General features: G+C 46.2%; 1 protein-coding gene across 7 annotated transcripts in view; it reads right to left on the minus strand.

Annotated features, from left to right (window-relative positions):
• The window catches only part of SHROOM2 (shroom family member 2), a 164,502-nt gene that overhangs the window by 31,401 nt on the left and 110,513 nt on the right, over positions 1-22,588 (minus strand). The window contains exon 1 of one of the 7 annotated variants that reach the window (XM_017953886.3): positions 8,500-8,888. The exons of 3 other annotated variants lie outside the window; for them this stretch is intronic. The gene's annotated coding sequence lies outside the window, so the exon portion shown is untranslated. Of the gene's footprint in view, positions 1-7,858; positions 8,457-8,485; positions 8,889-22,588 lie in introns of those variants that run through there. 3 more of the 7 variants (XM_017953883.3, XM_017953884.3, XM_017953885.3) reach the window with 3 other exon arrangements.

The following is a 22,588-nucleotide window of genomic DNA, read 5'->3' on the forward strand; positions in this document are numbered from 1 at the left end:
GATTCCCAACAATTGCTCATAGCACATTAGCTGACTTTTTTTTTCATTACTATATTTCTTTAGATTAAAAGAGAAAAAAAATCATACCTGAATCTCTGTGATAAATACTATCTTACTGTAGCAGACATTTTCATTTACCTCAATAATAGTTTTAGAAGCATCTGGGTTGTGTAATATTTATAAGGTATGATCTATTATTGACAAAAGCTTAAAGCTACTAAGGTCTGGGCAGAGGTAACAAGCAATGTATGAATTTGGGTTCACCTTACACCTTGTTCCCTACACCTACATGCTCTTCTGAGCCACAAATGTGTGTGTGAATTGTGTGTGTGAATTTCTAGACATCTAGGATGGATCTAGGAGGTGTTCATATTACCGAACACTTTCACCTGTACTCTTTTCACCTCCACAACTCTATCGGGGTATCAGTCACAGACCATAAAACCCAATGACTTGAGAGGTACTGTCTGATGAGTTGTAGTGAGCTAAGATGTCTGTCTGATGAATTCTGGTGAGTTGAGATATACTGTCTGATGAGCTGTAGTGATTTGAGATGTCTGTCCGACGAGCTGTAGTGATCTGAGATGTCTGTCTGATGAGCTGTAGTGATCTGAGATGTCTGTCCGACGAGCTGTAGTGATCTGAGATGTGTCTGGCCCGCATGAGCTGTAGTGATCTGAGATGTCTGGTTCAGACAGCCATGATCCTGGTGGTCGTCCAGCTGAGCTGCAGCAGCCTATATGCCCTGTCCCAAATGAGCTGCAGTGACCGAGATTCTTGTCTGATGAGTCAAAGAGCTGAGATGTTCGTTTGATGAGTTGTAGTGAGTTGTCTGACGAAGTTGTAGTGGGATTTTGTCTGTCTGATGAGCCAGTGATTTGGAGATGTCTGTTTGATGAGTTGCAGTGAGTTGTCTACTCCAGGGTTGTATGATCAAGTCTGTCTGATGCGCCTGTAGTGGTTGAGATGTCGCTCCGATGAGCTGTAGTGAGCCGATGTCTGGGTCTGATGGGCTGTAGTGACGGATGTCTGTCTGATGAGCTGTAGTGGACCGAGATGTCTGTCTGATGAGTTGGTGAGAGCTGCCCATGGCCGCAGTGAGTTGAGATGCCCTGCCCTACCTATGCATGCCTGGTGGTTCCCAAATCTCTGTTTTGATTCGCACTCTTTGAGACCCTCCCCAAGGAAGCCATTCCTGTTCTGAAGATCCAGTGAAATGCGGGGCCGGGCATGGTGGCTCATGCCTGTAATCCCAGCACTTCGGGAGGCCGAGGGGGGGCAGATCACGAGGTCAGGAGATCAAGACCATCCTGCCCAACATAGTGAAACCCTGTCTCTACTAAAAATAGAAAAATTAGCTGGGCATGGTGGCGGGCGCCTGTAGTTCCAGCTACTCGGGAGGCTAAGACAGGAGACTCACTTGAACCGGGGAGGCGGAGGCTACAGTGAGCCAATATCGCGCCACCGCACTCCAGACTGGCAACAGAGCGAGACTCCGTCTCAAAAAAAAAAAAAAAAGCAACCTCCTCCATGAAACATTTCCTGGACCCGTTGACACAGAAATGCCTTTCTTCTCTGAACTTGCACAGTACTGAATCTCTACCTGTTGATTCCTAGACAGTACTTCACCATTCTGTGGTATTTTCATTTAGTATCTCTCCTCCTGGCTGAAATGACTGTGCTCACTCCTGCCTAATCTACCTCTGTATTCCAGGTCCAACACAATGCCTGGCACAAAGCAGGTTGCAGCAAAAGCTCACTGAGTCAACAGGAAAGAAGGAATGAAGAAACAAAGGAAGGGAGGAGGGAAGAGAGAGGAAAGGAGCAGAAAGCAAAGCAGGCAACCTGATGTGCTCAGGCCTTCTGACTCCCATGCTCCTTAGCCATTCACATTTATGTTGTGGTCTGAATGCCTGTGCCCTGTCTCCCAAATCCGTAAGTTGAAATCCTAACTCCAATGGGATGGGATTAACAGGTGGAGCCTTTGGAAGGTGATGCAGTCAGGAGGGTGAAGCCCTCATGAATGGATTAGTACCCTCATAAGAAGTACTCAAGGATGGCATTGTGGCTCATGCCTGTAATCCCAGCACTTTGGGAGGCCAAAGTGGGAGGACTGCTTGAGGCCGGGAGCTTGAGACCCTCCTGGCCAACATAATGAGACTCCATCTCTACAAAAACAAACAAAATTAGCCAGGCATGGTGGTACATGCTTAAAGTCCCAGCTACTCAGGAGGCTGAGGTGGGAAGATTGCTTGGGCCTAGGAGTTTGGGAGTTTGAGGGTGCAGTGAGCTGTGATTGCACCACTGCACTCCAGCCTGGAGTGACAGAACCTGTCTCAAAAAAAGAAAAGATAGGCGAGAGAGCTTGCTTCCTCTCTCTGCTCTCCCTCATGTGAGGACACAGGTAGAAAGTGCCATCTATGAACCAGGAATCCACAGGCCAGCACCTTAACATTGGACTACCAGCCACCGGAAGAACCGTGAGCAATAAATGTCTGTTGTTTAAGCCTCCCAGTCTATGGTCATTTGTTGAACAATTTATATATTATCTTCACTATTAATACAGGACAAACTCCTTCAAGGAAGGTTCTGTCTGTGCCTGCTTCAACTTTGCATGCAGCACAGCACCCGACCTCGGGAATGCTAATTGTTAACCAGGGAGATGACATACTGATGTCACCTGAAGACCTGTCCACAGAGACTGCAGTTCTTCTGATCCTAGCGGTGATTAAAACATAGGGGCAAACAAACAGACAAACAAAATCCCTTAGACTTCCAGTGTGCTGGAGCTGAAGGGCCTAGGAAAGGATTCCATCCTAAGTGAGAGGTGGACAGCCCCAGCTCCACTCCAGAGCCATGTCCCAACTCTCCTCTTCCACTGTAACGTCACATTTCCACAATTACTACAGAAATAGATTCTGGTAGGCTCACTTGCCCGGTAAGAACAATATGAGGTCACTAAGTTTTTCTATAAAACAATGACTGTAATAACAATATTGGCCGGGCCTGGTGGCTCATGCCTATAATCCCAGGACTTTGGGAGGCCGAGGCGGGCGGATCACAAGGTCAGGAGTTCGAGACCAGCCTGGCCAATATGGTGAAACCCTGTCTCTACTAAAAATACAAAAAAACATTAGCTGGGCTTGGTGGCGCATGCCTGTAATCCCAGCTACTCGGGAGGCTGAGGCAGAAGAACTGGTTGAACCTGGGAGGTGGAGGTTATAGTGAGCTGAGATTGCGCCACTGCACTCCAGCCTGGGTGACAGAGCGAGACTCCATCTCAAAAACAACAACAACAACAACAGAAAAGAACCACAATATACGGTCAGGGCTGCGGCTCACTGCAATCCCAAAAGAATTTCGGGGAGCCTATGCATGATCACAAAGGTGGAGTCGGCGATCACACAGTGAAACCCCGCTCTACTAAAAATACAAAAATTAGCCGGCCGCCGTGGTGGGTTTGCAGTCCCACAGCCACCAGGCTGAGGCAGGAGAATGGCGGAACCCGGGAAGCGGAGTTTGCAGTGAGCCGGAAAGATCGCTACGACCACCCAGCCTGGGCGAGCAGCGAGACCTCGGCCTCAAAAAAAAAAAGAACCACAATATTAACTGGTGACTTATAGTTTTTGGTGTTCAACGGTTTCTACATATATTATGTATCCCTATTTACTTTGATCTATGTATACCTTAAATGATGAAATGTTTAGAAGTGTCTCACGCAGGAAAACAAACACACAACTTGAGTATCAAAAGGAACATAAAAACATCACAGTGAGAGCAAATGTAAACAAAAAGCAGAAAGGCACAAGCAGGGGCAAGCACCCTTATGCAAAGAGCAGACCGGACCCTAGAACGTACAGAGGTCCTACGGTTGTGCTTCCAATAGGACCACGAGTTTCCCGTCAACCAGAGCAAAAGAAGTGAACTATGATGAGTTAGCGTTGTCGGAAAGCCGGCCATTTCTTAATTTTTCCACAGAGACAATTTTCCTACCAGCCTTCCGAGATGGATGTCTACACCTCCTAGGGAATTCATGCTGACAGAGCTCCTGGTGGTTACACCTTCTGCAGCACATATGGTAACAAGAGACCAGTAATGGCAATGCACAACTACCAGAAGCCAGTAGCCACCAAAAGGCAGAACTGGCCACACAGAGGCTCCAGGTGCAAGGGTGACAACACTAAAATTCAACACACTTGTGTGTCCAAAAAGTCGAACTCTAACCACCCACTAACATCTGGAAGGCACACAGCACACGGCAGGGATGTATCTGCAACCTAAACGACAATAATAAAGAAAGGGCTCATCTTCAGTAGGAAAATGAACATGCCCTGAAGAGTAATGTACAAAAAAAAAACCACAAATGGCCACTCAGTACACCAGAAAAGTCTGACTTTGCTAGTCCCTGAAGAAATGCAAGTTAAAAATGAAATAACTTTTTTGCCTATCAAACCACAGAATTTTAAATATGTCTAATATTGACAAAGTTTTGGGAGAAGTAGGACTGCCCTGGACGATCGGTGCCTAGAGTGTAAATAGTAAGCACACACTTTTTGGAGGGCAACATGGTGATATTTTCTAATGCCTGCCTAGCAACTCCATGCCTAGAATTGTATCCCAAGGAAATCAACACAGAAGAGCACAAGCATTTCACTGCAGATATCTGCTGCAGTATTATTTACAACTGTCAAACACCAACAGCAGCCCTAAATGTCCACAGTATGGCTACAGGGTTGTTAGATTTTAGAATGTCATGCACTATACACATACAAGTTACAGAAAAAGGCAGCTTACATACAGTATGTGTAATATAATTGCATGTGTAAAAACATATATTTGCAAGGACTTCAAAGCAGATACACTTCCATGTTCCACAGTGGAGACTCTGGGTGATAGGATTGAGGGTGATTTGTAATATCTTCACTCTGCTTCCCAGAACTTCTACATATTCTTAATAAAAAGGTTTTAATTAGCAAAATTGATTTTTAAAATAGGAAATGTTAATAAAAACTATGTATCACAGCCTTGAAAGCTATAATCTCAGATTAGTATAAAACCTCATTCTCAAAAACATATGTGAAGCTCACAAAATCAGGAGTAATTTTGAATTTTGGGTGGCCCTGTGGTAAGATATAATAAAAACTAGTTAGAATAGCATATCAGCTTCATAAATTAAGAGAAAATCTCAACCTTCCTTTTATCGCAATTGCATGTGACCCCAAATTGTGGAAACCTCCCATCTCAGATTATTGCCTGCCTATCATCTAACTCAGCTGAATTAGAATCAGAAATGGACTGTTTATCCAATAGGCTTCAGATATTTGTTGTACACGACGTAACTTTATATGCATAATTACTATAGAAAACGTGTGTAGTACATATATGTGTATGGGTATGTACATATGTGTACACACACACACACGTCTATAAACGTTGAAAATTTCCCTAGAATTTCTAGGTTTTTTTTTTTTTTTTTCCCACCCTTAATGGCCTCCAAGTACATTTAAGGGTCCAACGGCCAGATTTTTTTTAACAGAATAATTTTATAACAAATTTCATGCAAGTTATACCCAAGAGTACCTTGTCAGTGAGTGGCTTTATGAGGCACTACCACAAGAAGACCGAAGTAGGTTTAGCTGTCAAGGGCATTTCCGTCAACAAAGCCCTGTTGGCAGAAAATGGAGTTTGCTGACAGAGCTGATTTTATTTGTAAATGGATATCAAAGCGATTACACCTGTGCATGTATCTCATATATATTCATATGCTTTTGTTCCTGGAAACAATGATGGCAAATGAGCAAAACAGTGCAGCCACAAATCACCCCACAGAGCTGGAAATATGACTGAAGGGAAATTTGAGTCCCTGGCTTCTCTCCCTAAGAACCAAAAATGACTACAGCTGGAAGGTACCTTGGAAATAATTTAATCTTCAAGATCAAGGTAATGGTAAAAATAAAAAACAAACAATTTTAAAATAAGAAATAATTTAATCTGTGCCCCTTATTTTATTGACGAAGAAATGGAAGGTCAGAATGGTTAGGTGGCTTCGCAAGCCACAACAATGCAGGCTGAGGAGCACACATGCTGTCTCCGCCTGGTTGACGGGTTTCTGTACTTCACCCCCAGAAGTCCAAACTGAAATTCCTTCTCACTGCACTGGCAGCACACTAGATAAGGGATGTGAAAGTTACAAAGAGAATAACTGGGAATTCTGGGGCCAGTTCTACATTCAGCCTTACCTGGAGGACCTTGGCCCGTTAGTCCGCAGGAGCCCACCAGACTGAAAATCAGCCATGCTGCCCCACGAGGGCTTCTTCACTAACTGGCTGTGAGAATCCGGTCACCCCACCCCCAGTTTGCTTCATTATAAAATCAAGACGGTACCCGCATAGTAGGACCCAAGGTATACATGTGAAGAGGCACTGTGAACTTTCAGGAATTTTAAATAAGGAGTCTGCAAATATGTTTTAAAGGTAAACAAGTAAATAACTCTAGGACCTCTTCAGACATCCAGGGATGTCTACAAGCCTTCCAGAAATGACCCAACTATCTTACTTGCTCTTGGAAAAGCCAGCTGGAAATCAGTGCCCGAGGACAGGGGAAAGATGGGTGGATACAAGACAGCTTCTTCCCACTGCTCCCCCACCCTGGTCTTCTTAAAAATGCAATGCACATAAGAGGTAAAAAATTAAACGTAGTGTAAAGTAAATGTATTCCAAAGGCCATATAAAATATTCCCTTCCTTCCTCAACCTCCAAAATCCAAAGGCAGACTCTGGAAGAGCAGCCAGCCCATGCAAAAAAAGCAGCAGCCAGCGTGCACTCACCAGGGTCATTAGTCCCCCCGGCTGGGCAACAGAGCCTTCTGCAGCCTATATGCTTGACACCAACATGTATGGTTATTCCTAGCACTCTGTAAAAAACCACTTCTGTGTGTGTTGTTCATGCCTCTGTAGATGAGAATTCCCCTGCAATTTTTTTCCTTAAGAGGTATGGTGTTGGTTTGGGTGGTGGGGGGGGCGTGGGGCGCGGGGGGAGGCAGAGACAGAAACAGAAAGGGACAAAGTATAAAATGCTTTTGCTACTATGTGCGACAAAAGAAAGAAATGTGCCTCTGCCACCCATGCAATACTTTTCTGCAATAAAATAATAATAAATACTTGTAGAGTATGACCTCAAAGGTTCTATTCTGTAATGAAAAGAAATATGCCAACCATTCATCAACTTGGTACCAAATCTTCAGTTTTTTTATATGATACATTAAAATATTATTTTCCACTCATATTATAAATCTTAAGACCATCTACAAGGCAGTAGGCTGTTTAGTTGTAAGCATTACCAGGTAGATTTCCAAAAGCCTTTCTTCAAACTCCTTTGCCTTTTTACCTTTCAACTAGCACAACCGCTAAAAACATGTATTTCAAAATGACACCTACTCATGTGAGTCAGTAAATGCAGACCAAAGAGAGAGTCTGTGTGTGCACACGTACTTATGCATCAATTTCCCTGTAAAAATGGCATCGACCCTCTGCACACACAAAAGCTTCCTTTAGTAAAGCAAAAGCATTCCAACCATTTAGAAATATAGCCAAAACTAATCATCTCTTTCTTTTATCACAACATAAAAGGGAGGAAAAAGCGCACATATAGTAAAACCCTTAAACTGTCACAATCACACCAAAGAGGAAAATAAAAGAATTGGAAAATGCTAAGAACCATGGTGATTCCATTTTCTCTATTTAAATTATCTCACTGCAATTAGCAGGCTATGTGCAAAACACTCAGTGAATATTTCTCATGACTAAACATGCACACCTGATTTCGCCGCTTTTTTTTTCATTTGGATGTAGCTGACTCACCATTTTTTCTCAATGTCCACATTCAATGCCTGAGTAGTGGGAATGCCTGTTTCTTACTGCTACTGAAAAAGAAAAGGCAAACAAGGCAGACAAGTCTTCATGCGATGCTGGCGTCCTGCAGCCAGCTCCCTCAGGGAACCCATCTGCAGAACTCACACGGAGCAAGGGTCCCACATACCAAGGGCTGCAGTCCCATCAGTGCAGATGCTGGCTCTACGGCTTCCAGCCTAGAACACGGTGTTAAGAGCACTGCCTTCCAGTTCCAATGTGCTTTCAGCTAACTGTGAATCCCAAGCTGCAACGATTGCATGCATCCACAAGCACACATGCAGCACCGGCGAGCATACCCTCGCACATCTGTGTATGCCTGCAGAGCTCGAGCTGGAGTCTGCACTCTGATTTGCATTATTTCTCATCTTCAGGCAAAAGAATAAACAATGAGAACACATTCGCCGACCTCGCCAGACCTTACCCACAGCATTGTGAGCTGACAAGCAACCTGCTTTTCAAGATAGCAGAACAAAAGAGCCACTGGGAACTACAAACCCCTAACAAACGGCGCAGGCGTCCTGAAACCAGTCCCATCTGGGACGAACTGCCCCGAGAGCAAATGCAAGGGTCCCTTACCCGGCTCTGCTTACCGCGCTGGATGGGAGCTTGCCCAGCTGTGAAGGCAGCGATGTGCTTCAGGGACCTACAGCCCGCCTCTGCTGCAGCTCTCCTCCTGCCTACTGAATGGAGTCCTAAAGCCAAGCTCACAACAGCTGGCCTGTCTGTGCCTGCTGTCTTGTTGATGGGCAAGCTCACGCAGGCTCCGTCAACCTTCACCTCCACGGCTCAAGGCTCCGCTTGCATTTCCCATCACTTCATCAGCAACTCCTCGCCTCAGTGGGGAACATTTCTAACACTTCAGTGCTTAAACCCCAAAAGTCTTGTACTTTAAAACCCCAAAAGGTTTGGGGGGCAGTCTTCCTTTGTGTGTGTGTATGTGTGTTCGGAGACAGGATCTTGCTCTGTCTCCCAGGCTGGAGTGCAGTGGTATGATCACGGCTCACTGTAGCCTCCAACTCCTGGGCTCAAGAGATCTTCCTGCCTCAGCCTCCCAAAGTGTTGGGATTACAGGTGTGAGCCACTGTGCCCAGCACTTATTATATTTTAACGGGGAAATATAGAAAGCCTACTGCACTGATGTTACAGCTTTCTCTATTTAGTGATGTTAGGTAATCCTATAACACATGTGACACACAGTTCAACTCCACAACCATAAGGAGGCAAAAGAAAACATTCAACAGCCTATTCTATGTCCATATATTCTTGGGTTGGTTACACACTCATTAGGAATGTAACCCATCAAGCAACTAACAAGTGTTTCCGGAAGTTTGAGTGTGTGCAAGGCACTCAGGGAAGAAGACAAAGGCAGGATGGACCTGACTTTCCCAATTCACCATTTCACAATGATCTGTATTTAAAGTCCCTGCGCCCCACCTCCCTCCTAATGCAGCCCCAGACCTCAGCACCACAGCCCCTCCAGGAAGCAGCGTTGCCAGGTGCTGCGCCTCACAGCCCTATCCCACCCTCCCTCATCCTGGGCTTAGCCACCAGGACAGAGTTTCTCTTTCCAACCTGCTCCTGTCAACTTCTTCTACATTCATAGCAGTTACTTCCAACTCTTGCTCATTTCTCCAAATAACATATGCTGCTTTGCAGCATATACTGTACCACTGCTATTTCAGATTTTTTATTTTTGCATGTCGACACTTGACCTTAGGCACTGTGCTGATTCATTAATGTTATATCCCTTAAGCAAGTAAGTAAGTCTGCGAGCAAGGTTGCTCTGCACATCCCCATGATCCAGGGCTGTGAGCTCAGCAAGCTTGGGGGGGACCTGACACACTTACACTGAGAAGCAGAATGAGGATTCGAGCCTGTGTCTTCGACTCCAAAGCCCACGTTCTTTCCAGTACTTTTCATCTTCATGTACTACTTTACCAAGTACATGTTCCTGTCTCTAAGAGAGGGTGCCATTCACCCTGGGCCATCTCTTTTTCTCAAATGCTCAACACATACTGCCAGGCCACATACGGAACAGCAATCAGTTGATGGCTGATTAAATATTTTATTACAGGGCTGGGTGTGGTGGCTCACACCTATAACCACAGCACTTTTGGGAGGCTGAGGCAGGAGGATTGCTTGAGCCCAGGAATTGGAGACCAGCCTGAGTAACATGGCAAGACACCATCTCTACATAAAAATTTGTAAAAAATAAATATTTCATTACACTTTTTTTTTTTTTTTTTTGAGATGGAGTCTCACTCTGTCACCCAGGCTGAAACGCAGTGGTGTGATCTCAGCTCACTGCAACCTCCACCTCCCGGGTTCAAGGAATTCACCTGTCTCAGCCTCCCGAGTAGCTGAGATTACAGGTGCATGCCACCATGCCCAGCTAATTTTTGTATTTTTATTAGAGACGGGGTTTCACCATGTTGGCCAGGCTGGTCTCAAACTCCTGACCTCAGGTGATACGCCCACCTCAGCCTCCCAAAGTGCTGGGATTACAGGCGTGAGCCACTGCATGTGGCCAGGGTCTTGCTGTGTGGCCCAAGCTGGTCTCAAACTCCTGGCTTCAAGCAATCCTCCTGCCTCAACCTCCCAAAGTGCTTGGATTACAAGCATGACCCATTGCGCCTGGCCAGCATCTCATTTTAGAATGGGTTTAGATTACTAAAAAATTGCAACAGGCGGGAGAGAGCTCCCATATGCCCTCTACCCGCTTCCCCCTATTATTAACATCTGACTTACTATGGGGTGTGTTTGTCATAGTTAATGAATCAATATTGGTACATTAATATTAACTAAAGGTCACACTTTATTCCAATTTTCTTTTTACTCAATGTTCTCCTTCTGTCCTTGAACCTCATCCAGGTACTGCATCATACTCAAGCCTGCTTCCTCAGACTCCTTTTGCTGTGAGGGTGCTATAGCTTTAGACTGAACATTTGTGCCCCCCACTCTCAAATTCCTATGTTGAAATCTAACCCCCAGGTGATGGTGTTAGGAGGTGGGGCCTCTGGGAGGTGATGAGGTCATGAGGATGGAGCTCTTGTGAATGGGATTAGTGCCCTTATAAAAGGGACCCCTCAGAGCTCCCTCTCCCCTTCCACCATGTGAGGACGCAGCAGAGAGACAGCCATTTGTGAGGCAGAAAGCACCTTCACCAGACACCGAATCTACCAGTGCCTCGATCTTAGACTTCCCAGCCTCCAGAACCGTGACAAATATATTTCTGCTGTTTATAAGTCATATAATCTTAGGTATTTTATTATAGCAGCCTGAATAGGCTATGATAGTTTCTCAGGCTTTCCTTGTTTTTGATGACCTTAATAGTTTTGAAGAGGTCTGTTCCGGCATTTTGCAGCATGTCTCTCAATTGGGAACTGTCTGATGTGTTTTTATGATTAGCCTGGGACTTCTGGGAGAGAGACCACAGAAGTGAAGTGCCACTGTCATTCTATGATATCAAGGGGCATACTGTCAACATGACTTACCTGTCAACGTTGACCCTGATCAATTGGTGAAGTCGGTAGACACCGGTTTCTCCACTGTGACGTTCCTCTCCTCGGCCCCCCTTGCCACACTGTACTCTTTGGAGGGAGCTTACTGTTGGCAGCCCACACTGAGTGTGGGGAGCTATGCTCCACCTCCTTAAGGGCAGAGTAGCTACATAAAGTATTTGCAATTTTCTGCACAGCAGATTTCTCTATTCTTCATTTGTTAATTTATTCAACCATTCCATGTTATCAGTCTGGGCTGTGGATTCATTTTATATATTGGATTATAATCCACTACTAATTAATTTTGCTGCTTAACTTGTTCTGCCTTTGGTCACTGTTGGCTCCTGTGTCCCTATGACATATCCACACTGTTGTCACTGCTGGGTTTACTTATGGGTGTATTTGAGCACTTATTTTCTGGCACTATAAGATACTCCAGGCTCATCTTGTACAGTTCCTGCCCCAACCCTAGACTCAGCCATTCCTCTGAGGAGCCCTGGTTCCTTTTATTGGAGAAAAGCCTTAGAAAACAAGATCTGCATGCTGGCTGTGCTCTAGGAATCCTGTTTTTTCATTTTTGTTTATTATTTATTTATTTAGTTATTTATGTATTTATGAGAGAGGGTCTCACTGTCACCCAGGCTGGAGTGCAGTGGCACCATCATAGCTCACTGCAGCCTTGACCTCCTGGGCTCAAGTGATCCTCCCAACCCAGCCTCCCAAATAACTGCAACTACAGGTTGCATCACCATGCCCAGCTAAATGTTTTTTGTACAGACGGGGTCTCACTATGTTGCCCAGGCTGGTACTGAACTCCAGGGCTCAAGCAATCTTCCCAGCCTCCCAAAGTGCTGGGATTATAGGCATGAACCCCTGTGCCTGGCCTAGGAATCCATTCTTAAAGGAGACTCTCCAAGAATTACTTCTAAACAGAAAGTACATTTATAATATTAAAGTTTATAATGTGGCTTTCCAGATAGCCATGTTTCTTAGAGCGAGGCATAATTATCAGGGCTTATAAGATGCTCAAATCTTTTTGTAGATTGTATAGTATTAATACTATTAAGACTTTAAAATCTTAATCATTGTAATAAAATGCATACAAATCTGCTTTTAATAGACACAAAACATTTGTGCCCTTGAAAAATTCCACAAATAAAAAAAGAACAGAATGAAATCACCACCCTAGTACCCTTATGTTCTGAAAGAACTTCCTCCTCACCTCTTAGACAGTCTTGGTGAAACCTCAAACTTTTCTGAGTCACTTTCCATGAATTGAGCGGCATGCCCAGCCCATGTGGTCCAAAGGCAACCTTCCCTAACCCAGGCTATCACTAACAAGTCAGAAAAGCTGGTGCTACAGCATCCTGCGTGCTCCTGCATTCTTGGGCTGTGAACAAGCCACAGCCCCCTCTACTTGGACAAAGCAAACTTCCCCAAGTTAACCACACTAGGGATGGGGAGACAGATATCATGAACTATCATGCAAGATAATCATGAACTATCACAAAGAAGCCTCTTTGAAAACATCCAGACAGACTGCCACTGGATTCCATGCTCCCTGTGCTGGAAGCAGGCTCATGTAAGACCATCCCTTTCATCCCTCCACTAAGCCCAACATGGTCAGCAAGCAAACCTTTGTGTAAAGGACCAGATGGCAGATATTTTCAGCTCTAGGAGCCATCTGATCTGTTGCAATGACTCAACTCTCTGCCATTATAGAGAGGAAGCAGCCACAGGCGGTCTGTGAGCAAATGGATGTGGCTGCATGCCAATAAAACTTTATTTAAAAAAACAGACAGGGGGCCAGAGTTGGCCTGTTGACCATAGTTTGCTAACCCCTGACTAAAGCAATGATTACACAATTCTTTCCTCTGTTGAGTCATCAATATCTGCTTCCCTAGAACTCGAAACCAGTGAGTCTAGGGGTGCTTTATCATATTCTTCGAAGTAGAGAAGAAAGTTGCTCTGCTCCCCCAGGAACTTGTTTCCAAGTGACCCTGACCTAGACCCCTCAGACTTTCACCATCTGACACCACCCGATTTGGGTGAGCTGCTTGAGAGTGTCTCACAAACCATGAGACTCAAGCTCTGCAGACAATTCCGGAAGTGATCTGAGGAAGGATGGGATGCAGGTGTGTGGGATTTGCTTAGGAGATGGGGAGCCGGGAGGGAGCTCTGGTGCATACAGTGGGCAAACACAGAGTGGAGAGCAGCACGGCAGTGTGGAGACTTTCTATTCAGAGACACAGCCTGTGTCACACCGACTCCAGTTATGCTCAGGGAGCCACAGGTAAAACCACCTGTGCCTGGTAAACAGGAGGCAGGGCTGACTCACAGAAAGAAACAAATGACTTGAAAGAAGGGACCAGGTGAGTTCTGCAGGGGACATCCACATACCTGACTCAGAGGTTTCCTTGTCTTGCTTCCTGCTTTACGGCAGGGCAGGAAGGAATGTGAAGAAGGGAAAGGCCCCTGTGGCTGCTGGGTTCGGTGGGACAATAGGGATGCTGCCCACCTCCCCAGCCACTCTCCACCAAGGGGACCAGCAAGGGCTGGAATCTAGCCAGAGTCCTCTTAGCAGGCCTGCAGGGAGGGCAACCTGGTCACCCTGTGGCTGCTTTTGCGCCATCACGGCAGAGCTGAGTGGTCGCAGCAGGGACACTAATTCCCTCTGAGCCAAAAATATTTATCATCTCATTTTCCCCAACCTTTGTCAATCTCTGAACTACAGCCACTTAATGCACAGATCCATTTTATTTATTTATTTATTATTTTTTGGAGACAGTTTCACTCTTGTTGCTCAGGCTGGAGTGCCGTGGCACCATCTCGGCTCACGGCAACCTCCGCCTCCCAGGTTCAAGCGATTCACCTGCCTCAGCCTCCCCAGTAGCTGGGATTACAGGTGCCTGCCACCACACCTGGCTAATTTTTTAGTAGAGATGGGGTTTCACCATGTTGGCCAGGCTGGTCTCGAATTCCTGACCTCGGGTGATCCACCCGCCTTGGCCTCCCAGAGTGCTGGGATTACAGCATGAGCCACCACGCCCGGCCTGACAGACCCATTTTAAACTAAAAAGAAGTTTTCTTATGGATTCCCAGTGCTGAGATTTTTTTTTAAAGACTGAGATAAAATTAATATGTCATAAAATTTGCCCTTTGAAACAGCACAGTTCAGTAGTTTTTAGTATAGTCACAGCAGTCACCATCACCACTATCTAATTCCAGAGGATTTTCATTACTCCACAAAGAAACGCCATGCTCATGAACAGTCGCTCCCTCACTTCTGCCCCCTTAACCCCTGGCAGCCATTAATCTACTTTCTATCTACAGATGTGCCTATTCTGGACATTTTATATAAATGGCATCATACAATATGTGGTTTTGATTTTTTTATTAGACTGTTTAATGTCTATATATAAAATCTGTTTCCTTATTTTAATAGTCCTTAGGCTATAAAACACAAAACAAAGTTGCAAGTTATATGCAAGCAAAACTGTAAAGCTGATGTCGGGTCTATATGACAGGTGATGTGGCTTTGCTGAGCATGAACCATGATGCTCACGGCCCGGGGCACTGCAGCGCCGCTGCTTCTTGGCCCAGCTATCAAAGTTTCCTGGGTGCCACAGAAGGACTAATCTCAGCCATCACTTTTGTTTCGACTAACAGGGCACAGAGTTCTGCTGGCATAGTATCCTGATGTCCTTCTTGTCCCTCATCCACGGGAGAGCACATCATTTACGGGGGAGTCCTGAACTTACTCTTTACTCCCACCAAAGGAAATTGGGTCAGCACTGTGGTCAGTGAGACTCACACACACAGCCATGGTCTTGCACACCATCCACAACACTTGATTTAGATTCTAAGAGCTAGCATGGAAACGAACACACAAAAATTTAAAATGGCAAAGAGGACAGACATGTTGCCAAGGATGTGCTCCAAGTGCCACGTGTGAGAAAGCCCAAAGCAGAAATACATCACTGGCTCCCGCATCATCACCGCCCATGCGTCAGTCCTCCTTCGCCCTCCGGCCTTCTGGATTCTCCTGGCGGTGGAGGTGGTGGTGAGCTGTGTGGTATGAAGAGGCCTGAAGCGGGCTGCTCAGCTGGCCCGGGGGGATGCAGACCTGACACATACTGCTAGCTCTGGTGGCCTCCTCTAGGAATTCTTTGGGTTTGTGCAGATTTAAAAGACACAAAACTTGTGGGAATATTTGAATGCATTTTCTATTTATATTGAGAAGGAGGTGACTCAGAACGATTTCTTTTTTTATTTCAAATGTGTGGGCTTCAGAAAACAGATGAGCTAAATCGATTTGAGACTAACTGCAAGGACCTAACAGCCACATAAGACACTGAATCTCTGGGACTCTTAAGTCAAACTTTAAAAATGAACACATTGGCTGGGTGTGGTGCGGTGACTCACCCTTGTAATCCCAGCACTCTGAGAGGCCGAGGCAAGAGGATCACTTGAGGCCAGGAGTTTGAGGCCAGCCTGAGCAACACTGCGAGGCCTTGTCTACAAAAACTTTTTTTGCTTTTTAATGAGCTAGGTGTGCTGGCGCATGCCTGTGATCCCAGCTACTTGGGAGGATCGCTTGAGCTTGGAGGTCGAGGCTGCAGTGAGCCATGATTGTGCTACTGCACATCAGCCTGGGCGACAGAGCGAGACCCTGTCAATGAATCAATCGATTGATCAATCTGTACAGCCTTCTGGGTGGGTGTGTCACCTCGGCCCAACCTGGGTGGGGGACTGGACTAGGACACAGCCAAGAGGAATGGAGGCTAGAAGAAGCTAAAGGGGAGAATGGACATCTACATTTCCAGGTAGCTCTCTGGAGAAAGGTGAAAGCCCCAAAGGATCCCGTAACATGCGAACTCAGCCAAGGTCAGCCCAGAGGCTGAGAGCTTTGAAGAACACAGCCAGCTGACAAGAAAGGAGGCCAGAGGAGAGGCAGAGCGGAGCGGGGCTGCCACGTCAGCACGTGCTACGGGAGTCTCTCCCCCAAGAGAGGCCGCCGGTGGCTCACCTGGCTAGCGGGAGCTCTTGGGTAGGCACCAGGGATGGGGCTGCTGGGAAACAAAGGGGCAGCTTTCCACAGGGCTGGATTCTTCTGGAAAGGCAAGTCTCAGGCCACAGCCTGGGAGTCACATGAGGGATCAAGGAGCCTGTGCAAGTACAGCTATGTATGTTGGCACCCAACCACGGGGCAGCAACTGTTGTATTTTTTGTAGAGATGGGGCATTGCTAGGTGGCCCCAGCTGGTCTCGAACTCCTGGACTCAAGTGATCCACCTGCCTCAGCCTCCCAAAGTGCTCGGATTAGAGACACATGCCACTGTGCCCTGCTCAATGACACAGATTCTGTTTGTAGAAGACTGCTTACCTGCCCCATCTAGAACTAAGATGCTTGAGTTAAATTTTCCTCTGCATTTCCCTCTGGCTTCCCTCAGCTCTGGCATCTCGGGACGTTGGTCACTTTCAGCCTCCTTTTGCACTCTTCTCCCTCCACACGAGGGCTTTGTGGATCTGCCTCCCTGCTCTCGCTTCTCCTCCTTAGCTAAAATCCTGTAACCGTAAACTATCACCTGAAAGCTACTCCTTCTAAATAATGTGGAATCACGAGACCAAACCAAAAAGTAAACAAACAGGTGGCCGCCTGTCTCGATTCTGGGTTTAAGTTCCCATGGGTATAAATGTAAGGGGAAATTGTAGTTGCAAAGTAAGGTATAAAAACAAGGCCAGGTGTGGTGGCTCACACCTGTAATCCCAGCACTTTGGGAGGCTGAGATGGGTGGATCGCTGGAGCTCAGGAGTTCAAGACCAGCTTGGGCAACATGGTGAGACCTCATCTTTACAAAAAAATACAAAAATTAGCTGGCATGGTGGTGTGCACCTGTAGTCCCAGCTACTCCAGAGGCTGAGGTGGGAGGATCACTTGAGCCCAGGAGGTGGAGGCTGCGGTGAGCAGAGGTTGCACCACTACACTCCAGCCTGGGCGACATGGCGAGACCCTGTCTCAAAAAACTACATAAAAAAAAAAAGACATAAAGACAAGCCCACTAGACCCATACTGCAGTCTCTCTCCTACAGCTACCGTTTATCCCTTCTGGGGTGAGGCTGTTACATCCTGCACAAGAAGAACCTTTCTGTTCAGCATGCAGTACTACACTGTACAAAGCTATGCAGAATGCTGGGCTCTGCCCCGACAAAATTCCAAGATCAAGTTTCACCTTTTTATCCTGACCCGATCCAGCACAGTCTTCATAATTACCTAGCACAGCAGCTCAGAATGGAAAGCTTCAATTGCCCTGAGCTAATTGAAGGCCAGGGAAAGCAAACGTCTGCCCTAAAGTGACAAATGAGGGGGAGAGCTTGGATGATAAATCTGTTACTTATTCTGAAATCTACATGAAGGAGCTTGTTTTGTAAATGAAAAATTGGTCTTCACACGCACCTCTGTACACCAAGTCACTTCTCAGGGAAAACATCCAGGAAGATGACCCTCAGGTTCATTTAGCTTGTTTACAAATACTATATGAAAGCAAATTGTTCCCTAAAGAGCTCTATTTCATATGCATTCAATGTTCAGCTGGTATTAGGATTTAGGATATACTCTCATTTTTCGCCTCCCCTCCCATCTGTCCCAACAAAATACAAGCCTGAGGTCAGTGCCAGCTCATCAGTGCTTGGCAGTGGCTCCTGCAGGCGGGGGCGGAAGTGGCTGCAAGAAGGCAGAGAAGGAAGACACTGCCAGCACCCACAGCTCCAGAGGCCGCCCCCAGATCTCATTTCAGTGCCAGTCTCTGGAGCCACCCAGAACACAGTCCTCACCCAAGGCCTCTTGAAATTGAGGAGCAACGAACAAACGTGGTACCTCTAAACTCTCCTACGAGGTCTAAAATCTCATACCAAAAACAGATCTGTGCTACCAAATTTATTTTGAGATGTTTATGTCTTCTTGATTCCAAATGCCATACTAGTGCAGAAGGATAACTAGAGGCGATTTCACTTACTAGTGTGTAAACTAAAATTCTAAATAAAATTTTAGGACACAGAATGTACCAATATGGAAAGATTATTCACCACAATCAAGAAAGACTGACTCAAGGAAGGTCAGGCTGATATTTACCCATTCAGCCACCAATCCATCTGCTTATATATCCACCTACCCATCCTTCTATCTTCCCATTCACGCACCCATCCACCTTCCCATGCCTCCATCCATCCATGCACCCATGTATCCATCCATGCCCTTACCCTCCCATCCATTCACCTACCCTCCCATCCATCCACCCACTCACCCTCCCTTTCATCCATCCATCCATCCACCCACTTATTTTTCCATTCGTCCATCCATCCACTTACCCTCCCATCCATCCATCCATATACCTCTGCATCCATCCACATACCCATCTATCCATCCATCCATCCACTTACTCTTCCATTCATCCATCTATCCATCCATGTACCCCTACATCTCATCCATGTATCCATCCATGCATCCATCTATCCACTTACCCTTCCATCCATCCAACTATTCATCCACCCACCCTCCCCATCCTCCAACTATCTACCTGAGGACTGGTCCATCCGTCTACTCATCCACTCATCTGTCCATCCACCACTCCTTCCATTCATCCAACCATTTATTGAGCACGTAATCTGCGCAGGATATATGTCAGGTACAGGGTACCGAGAAATGAAAAAGAAAAATCCAGTCTTCTGGGAGGCAACAGTCCAGCCCAGCAGACAGCAAGGAATAGTGAAAGTGTGCAAATACATTCGTGAAGTGAGTTTAAGAGTCACTGTCCCCCTGCCAAACCATCCCAGTCTGAAGAGGTTAGCACATTCACGGGGCAGTAGATGTCCACTTTCAAAGTAAACTCTTAAAAGATGGAATGATTGAACCAGAAGGTGTGTACGACTGTCAACCTTCAGTTGCATGGTGTCAAGGAACCCTCCAGACAGGTTCCTCAAAAAGCCCTCCAGTCAGGTTTTGCCAAATGCCCCTCTTCTGTGCCACCCACAAGGTGACAGCTCCCTCTTCCCTTCATCTTAAAGGCTTTCACATCTGTCATGAACATAAAGCCTGATCAGCTCAAGGGTAGGATGACACCTCCTGAGAGAGCTGACAGAAGTGGTTACTATAAAGGTAGAATGGAGAAGCAGGGACATTTCTCCCAGTGTTAGGGACTGAACTGTGCCCCACAAAATCCATGTGCTGAAGCCCTAACCCTTAGTATCTCAGAATGTGACTGCATTGGAAGACAGGACCTTAGAAGAAGTAATTAAGGCAAAATTAGGTAATTGGGTTCCACTGGGGAGGGCTCTGATCCAATAGGACTGGGGTCCTTATAAGAAGAAATGATACAAAAATGCACAGAGGGACGACCCTGTGAGGACACAGGGAGAAGACAGCATCTACAAGCCTAGGAGAGAGGCCCCAGGAGGAATCAGCCCTGTCACACTTTGATCTGGAACTTCCAGCCTCTAGGATTGTGGGAGAATCCACTTCCGTTGTTTGAGCCCCCCAGTCTTGGGGAGTTTGTTATGGCCACACTAGGAAACAGACCAGTATTCAAGGGGCCCCAAGTCAGCAGGAGAGAGCATTTCCCCAAAGCAGGCTCCTGCTGGCTATGATGCCTGACCTTGCAGGTCTGGGGTGAAGCCTCTGATGGCAGTGAGGGTGGCGGGTGGTGGGCAGTTCAGGACAGAAGAGCTGGAGGGAAGCAAACGTGCTGAGTCTGCTCCCTCAGGTTCAGTTCTATTTTAGCTCAAACACCACCTGTTTCTCCCATAACCCAGCCAGAAGTCACTTTGCTCTCTCTCCTCTGAGCTTCTGAAGCATCACATAACTTAAAAAAAAAGTATCATCACTTCAATTTGCCCTACTTGTCTTTATATTAACATAGGATCTTGAACTTCACAAAAAATGTTATCTCTATTTGGTTCACCTGAGCAACAACAACAACAAAAATTCTGATCTCAACATTCTTTTGTTATCCAAACAGAATACAACAATACATACTTTTTGTTATGCATCGGTTATCACAGCAGCACTTCATATGATTAACACAGACGTGTCTACGTTATTTTAAACTTATGCAAAACACTGGGTACCTTCAAACCTTTGTATTCTAGATTTTCTTTTTGGTGGGCAAAGGACAATCCCTTGCCTGAACTTTGACTTCTATTATTTTCCATTTAAATTTTTCAAGTGTATTCTTTCTTGCTGGTCCTTCAGAAATTAAAGAGTCTCTGAAAAAAGTTGAAAACAACTTTTCAACCCACATATTCCCAAATTTCATCACGCCTCACCACTCAAAAAAAAAAAAACAAAAAAAACGCACCCAACAATTCTGAAAATTGCTGGGTTAGTAGCTCAAAAGCAGAGAGTTTCTGGAACTAATTTCTTTGGAGTGGCTATGCAGTCTGCTGGAAGACACGGCCTTGATGAATGAGGCATGGGGCCCCTGCTTCCTCTCGACCCTTTCAGTATCGACAGTGCCATTCACTCACTCTCACACAGCCTGCACGTGACAGCTGTTCAGGGCGACCCCCTCCACGCACAGCAGAGCTATACATTCTCACCAGCACGGGTGCCCTCTGCACAGATGATACGCTTGTGGCATCAGGCACAGCGCAGGGGCAAAGCAAGGCCCGCATGTGCAGAGCCCATCGAGCACTGCCCGCGATATACCGCACGGCCGGCCTCAACGGCCTGGGAGCTGGCTTGGAAAACAGACTGCAGCTGGTGCTCGGCACGTGACCCACTTGGAATCCACAGTCATAAAGCTCTAATTGTGCTTCTCAGACACAGCTAAATTCTGTAGGTGGATTATTCGTCGGCCTTTCTGACCCACGCATTCTTGGTTTCAGCCTCAGAGTCTGTTAAGTAACTGCAGAGACTTCCTCCACAAGCAGACACACAATATCAATCCTGTCGCTGCAGAGTCACATAAATATTTGATCCCCTTGTAGAAGGCTAACAGCTCTGTTTAAGGCCAAATGAAATAAAACCCCATTACATGAGGCTCTTGAAAGCAAACTTTTAAATTGGTAATTTCTGCAACAGAACCTTGAGTTTTGAGGTCGGTGTTTAACGTGATGTCACAGCAATCACACAAGATTCTCAAGGCAACAGAACAATCCACACCCAGGAACCCTGTCGTGCATTTACTCCCATCCCTCCAACTGCCTTTTAAAAACAAGATTGCACCACATCTTCTGCAGAGACGCACTCTCCTCCTGCCCTCCTCATGTGATGAAGGGGAAGATTATACTTTTTTTTTTTTTTTTTTGAGACAGGGTCTCGCTCTGTTGCCCAGGCTGGAGTGCAGTGGTGCAATCCCCATTCACTGCAACGTCCACTTCCTGGGTTCAAGCGATTCTTGTGCTTGAATGAGTAGCTCAGCCTCCAGAGTAGCTGGGACTACAGGAACCTGCCACCACACCGGGCTAATTTTTTCGTTTTTTTCTATTTTTAGTGAGACGGGATCTCACCATGTTGCCCAGGCTGGTCTTGAACTCCTGGGCTCAAGCAATTCACCTGCCTCAGCCTCCCAAAGTGCTGGGAATACAGGTGTGAACCACTACGCCTGGCCCAGATTATACTATGTATTTAATCTAACCCTGTCCTCGCCACAACTAAGCGGCCTAGTGCACATTCTGGAATTACGGCACAAAACGCTCTAATCTCCTGCTGCTGCCACAGTTTCTGCAGATGCTTGCAGCCTCTCTTTGGGAGTCAACTAACTCGATTTCTATTTTAAAGCTCCAAATTAACTCATTAACTAGGTCCAATTTAGGAAAGCCTGCCCGTTCCTTTCCTACTAATAATCCTTAGAGGCAACTCCGATTTCCAGGCCGCAGCTAGGCACACAGCTGTGTGCTAGATAGCTAAAGCTGCCCTTCCATAAGGCGCTCTGTGCAAAGACGTGCAGCTCCAGTATGTTAAACTGGACTTCTCATTATGTCTCCATAAGCAGTCTTACCGTGTGGAAAACACAGTAGCCATTTTAAGAACCAAAAAAATGTCACCGCCGTGTAAGAAGGCCTCCCTGCCCTGGGATGTGTCTCTGGGCAGGGCCGCAGGGTGCACAGGCTCTGCCCAGACCTCCAGTGCATCAGGGATGCTGGAAATTATGCTGGATTTCAGCCGCTTTGGGTTTGGCAAA

This window comes from Papio anubis, chromosome X, assembly GCF_008728515.1.
Source record: "Papio anubis isolate 15944 chromosome X, Panubis1.0, whole genome shotgun sequence".
In the NCBI taxonomy this organism is placed as follows: domain Eukaryota; kingdom Metazoa; phylum Chordata; class Mammalia; order Primates; family Cercopithecidae; genus Papio; species Papio anubis.